Raw genomic sequence first — 5,258 nt, 5'->3', positions numbered from 1 at the left:
TTTCTGCTTAAATTTAAATACTGAAGGTTCAAAATACTCCCCAGGTTCTCTAGGGATTAAGCCACTTAGCTTGTTTCCCGCAATGTTAATTCGTACCAAGTCAGACAATGCCCCAATTTCGGGAGGAATAGAGCCCGCGAGACGGTTGCCATCCAGCCAAAGCTCCAGCAGAGACTGCAATTTCCGAGTTCTTTTGGTATTTCCCCAATAAGATCATTCAAAGATGCGTCTAGTTCATGTAATCGAGTCATCTTTCCAAGGTCACGTGTGTTGGAGTTGGCGAATACTTCGGGGACCCTTGTTTCTCACACCAGGTACGCCCACGTGAGCTTAGGGAAACCGAAGTGTTACCCAACGACATATGACCCCTACGCGCGGGATGCGGGGGTTCGGGGGCAGCGCCCCCGACACGGGTGTCCCGTTGCCCGGTCAGCGGGCGGGGGTTCGGGGCGAGCGCCTCCCGACGGGGGTTCAACGTGGTAGGATGGCCGAAAATTTATTGCTGGAGAATTTCAGGCTTGTCAAATTGCTCCATTCGCCTAATCTCGGTGGAAGCTCTCCGTAAAGTTCGTTATTGCTCAACTCAAGGTAATCCAAGTCGGGGTATGAGCCAAGAACATCAATGTTACCTTTTAGATGGTTATTTTGGAGCCTAACTCTATACAAGCTCGTACAGTTTTTTAGGCTTCATGCTATCGGTCCCGAGAAGTACGGACTCCACAACAATTTTTAATTAATTATTATCTGTTTTTTTTTTTGTGGCCCAAAACAGATTGTTATCATTAATAGTCGTCCAAAAACTGTAATATAATCAATTTCCCTCTTAGAAAGTCCAAAAGCAATGCTTTGCTTCGTTGAAGTTTCTGTAATCTTTCCCGGAAAAAACCTCTTTTTGACGCATCACGGCCTTTTCATCCCCCACCATCATTAGCTTCAAAGGATTGCCAGTTTCTCGTTGCTCTCAGCCTCTTCACATAACAGACATCTCTGCTTTAGCGCCGTGCACGCGCAGTTCTTTTCTCTGTTAATGCTGCTAAACTCTTATACCTCCATTTAACATTTTCTTTTGGGCAATGAGACTCAGTTCACTCGATACCAGTGATATTGGCTCACTCTCCAAGCTCACCTTATGACTTCATCAAGAGCACCGATGTCGTTTACCCCTAACTTTAGTTAAAATTAAAAATAAAAAAAAGCTGATAATAAAAATAAATTAAAAAAAAAACTGAAAGTGAAAAAAAAGAAGAAAGATAGACACACTCTGCCGAAGGTGGCTTCAAGGGCGATGCCGTCGCCCCCAACTTCTTCGGCAAAGGTCAGGCAAAGGCCAGCAGCCCTTGCCCCACAACCCGAACTCTTGGTTTGCACTTTTTAAAATAAAATAAAAAATGAAAAATCTCTTTGGCTTTTTTATTTTTTAGTTTATCTTTTTTACTTAATTCCTTTAATTTTCAATGTTTTTTCCGACACAGCGCCTAGTTGGTGCCACATTGACGCCATGCCACGTATACTAAGAAATTACAAAAATCACATGCTAGCATTTTTCCGTCAGGCAACGGAGCTAGTGACAGAAGTCGATTGCATCAATTTGACAAATTCTACGATGGCTTGATTGTGCTTTTTGAAAGTTTTAAGACTCGAGTGCAAATGCTTGGTTGAGTTTTAGGAGTTTTGATATACTAATCTCTGAAAATAATCCTTACTAAAATTGGTTCTTTCTTTCCGAAGCACGTAAAGTTACTCACAAATAGTTTGATCTAAACAAATCATACTTTGATCTGCATTTCATTTCTCCTTAATTTATGATGTTGGCGCGCATCCAACTAAAATAATTGGACGAAGCTTCACAAAACTAGCTGCCAGATTACACCAATTGTGCTCGTTTAAGCTTATCGCATTTTCTGCCGTCAGTGTGCACCATTCTCCATGACAAGCCAAATTGTAACAAGTAAACGTAATAGCTACAAGAAATATCATGATCTTCTTATCTTTTAAGCCATTCTCAAGGATTGGACGTCGCGGCTGTAGCCTGTAGGCCATCTCGTCCGGGTTGGAATTGCACACGACAGTAAATCCCAAGTGCTTTCAAGTAACTAATGAGCCATTACAGAAATAGACAATGGAATTAGCTAAGATAAATAAAGTAGAGGAGACAGTTTGCTACACAGGCTGCAGTAGAAAGACCGAAATATCTCAATAAGTGAAGCATGTACGATCAACTAGGTCTTCCAATTTGATGTCCTCTGATGTGCTTAACATGGTCGAGCTACGTGCTGATATCGCCCGAGAAACTTGTTGCATGCTTGGACGATGCTCTGGTTTGGGACTTAAGCATGAAAATGCCATCTTTGTCGCCAAAACCACTTCCCCTCGCATATCATCGTCCGGGTATGGAATTCTTTGATCTAAAACTTCTTTTAGTGGCCAAGAAGCTGTTGAATTGCTAGATGATGATGAACATGAGGACGCGAGAGAAGATATGAGATCGCCTGGATGTCCTCCCATGAGTACTTCCAAAGTCACTACTCCGAAACTATAAACATCGCATTTCTCATTCACTTCCATTGTGTATGCGAGTTCTACATGAAGAGAAGAGCAAAATTTTTCTGGCTTTATTACAATGTCTACGCTTTGTAAATCTAAACTGATTTTGAGTAAATCAAACATAGAGAATGAAGTATAAATAAACGCATACTTTAGATTCCAATTGGATATAAAATATTCCGTTACTTTAGGAAAAAGTTTAACCATTTCAAGTGGTGGCCTACATCTCACCCAATTGATCTTTAATCGAGCCTTCAAATCGCATGAATAGGTTTTGACTTGGTGTTAGGTATTGAGAAGATATATGGAAGGTAGGTAAGGATGAGGATCTTTTATGATCATTTTCCTATCAATAAAATGAAGTGGGGTGAAATTTTGAAGTAGCCAACTTACCTGGAGCTGCATATCCAAAGGTGCCTGCAAAGGAAGTCCAATTGGATGAATAAGGTTGTAGAACCTTAGCCGTGCCAAAATCGGAGATCCGAGCTTCGTATTCTTCATCTAGTAAAATATTCTTGCTCGATATGTCTCAATGAATTATAGGAGGAGAGCGTTCATGGTGCATGTAGGACAAAGCATAAGCCACACCTTTAACAACATTCACTCTCTTATTCCAATCAAATGTTGCCATCCTCTCTTCATTATTCAGTACATCCTTCAAGCTGCCAGATTCCAAGAACTCGTACACCAAAAATGAATGTCGAGAACTCGAGCAAAAGCCATAGAGCTTAATGATATTCCGATGCCGAGTTTCGGTCAGAGCATAAATCTCCCTTTCAAATGCTTTTCGACTAGCAATTTGTACGTCCACTGCTTCCTTAAATTTCTTCACTGCAATAGTCTCACCTGTTTGCAACTGGGCCTTGTAGACACTCCCATATCCTCCCATACCGATGCAATATTTGGCATCAAACTCCTCCGTGGCTTCAATAATGCTCTCATAAGCCATTCTTCCGTCAAAGCTCCATATTGCCCATGGGTTTTCATTGCCTCCATCAATTGAACTAGCCCCTGTTTTCCTCACTCTTCGGCGTTCAATAGTTGAAGCTCCCACAACAAGAAGCAAAGATAGTAGGCAACCCAAAGTAGGGATCAAAACTAGCAGCAACTTTTCATTTTTGTTTCTGCCTTTCGACGTTGTTGCCATACAGGGGCTGAGACCAGCAACAATTCCACACAAGCCTTTGTTCCCTCTCACAACTCCAATTGTTGCATTATGAAAGGCGGGAATGTTTGGCAAAGGACCCTCTAACTCATTGTATGATATGTCGATGGATGTCAAGCTTGTCATGCCATCAAAGGTCGACACAATTGAACCTGATAGCTGATTGTGTGAGAGATTGAGTATTTCTAATACATGCAATCTCCCAAGTTGTCCAGGTATTTCTCCCGTAAGCAAATTCTGACTCAGATCGAGATGTTGAAGAGATTGAAGATTCCTGATCTCAATGGGAATACTCCTTTCTAGAATATTCATGCTAAAATTTAAGAATAGAAGGTTGGAGTCCTCCCCAAGTTGGGTAGGAATTGAGCCACTCAAGTTGTTTGCTGCAATGTTGAGTTTCTGCAGACTGGACAATGCTCCAAGTTCCTGAGGGATCTGGCCTGCAAGAAGGTTGCAGTCCAACGAAAGCTCTAGCAGCAATTTCAATTTTCCTAGTTCTTTAGGAATTTCCCCAACAATACCATTTGAAGAAAGGTCAAGTCTTCGCAATTGCGTCAGGTTTCCAAGATGAGGTGGTATGGCACCAGAGATTTTATTGTTGGAGATCATCAAGCTCGTCAAATTTCTACATAGACCCAATGTCGGTGGTAGCTCACCGTAAAGTTCGTTGTTACTCAACTCAAGGTAATTCAAGTAGGGGTACACACCAAGAGCATCTGTTATATCTCCCTTGAGCGAATTGTGTTGGAGCCTAACTCTATACAAACTTGAACAATTTTTCAGGCTTCTTGGGATGGGTCCAGTGAAGTGATTGTTTGATGCACTAAAATTTACAAGAGCTTGGCTAGTGCATATTTCTTGTGGCAGTTGGCCAACAAAGTCGTTATTAGATAGACGTAGCTGTGTGAGCGATGTGAGATTATTCATCTCTGTGGGAAGAAAGCCCTCCAGGTTACTCATAAAAAGATCTAGTTCATGGAGGAGTCTTAGTTTTCCAATCTCTTTCGGAATTGAGGCTGACAACTCATTGTAGCAAAGGGCAAGAACATGTAGATTGCCCATGTTACCTATAGAGGACGGGATAGGACCCGACAATGAGTTATGGAAAAGGAGAAGGTCATATAGCTTGGTCAAGTTGCCTATGGATGATGGGATATGACCTGTTAAATTATTGGATTGCAGTAGCAAATGTCTGAGGGATCTAATTCCTCCAACTTCTGAAGGTATGGGGCCAGAAAATTGGTTGCCATAGAGGTAAAGAAATTCCAAAGTACTCAAATTTCCTAGAGTAGTAGGGATAGGTCCATTAAGATAATTGTTTGAAAAATCAAGGAAATTGAGAGACCCCAACATTCCTATTTCCTTAGGAAGGATCCCAGTGAGTAGGTTCATGCTAAGATCTATCATCCACAAGCTGCTCATGTTTCCAATGAAAGAAGGAACCTGACCCCTGAAATTATTACCCTGAAGCTCTAGAACTTGTAAAGTTCGCAACCATCCAAGTTGAGTTGGAATGTTTCCCGAAAGGTTATTTTGAGAAAAGTTAAGA

At 41.5% G+C, this 5,258-nt stretch overlaps 1 pseudogene; it reads right to left on the bottom strand.

Annotated features, from left to right (window-relative positions):
- Positions 1–2,138: 2,138 nt before the first annotated feature.
- LOC115730764 lies at positions 2,139–3,750 on the bottom strand (annotated as a pseudogene).
- Positions 3,751–5,258: the final 1,508 nt, after the last annotated feature.

Source organism: Rhodamnia argentea, chromosome 2 (genome assembly GCF_020921035.1).
Source record: "Rhodamnia argentea isolate NSW1041297 chromosome 2, ASM2092103v1, whole genome shotgun sequence".
NCBI classification, from domain to species: domain Eukaryota; kingdom Viridiplantae; phylum Streptophyta; class Magnoliopsida; order Myrtales; family Myrtaceae; genus Rhodamnia; species Rhodamnia argentea.
Note: the sequence above shows the minus strand (reverse complement) of the source record. Positions and strands in the feature narration are given on the sequence as shown.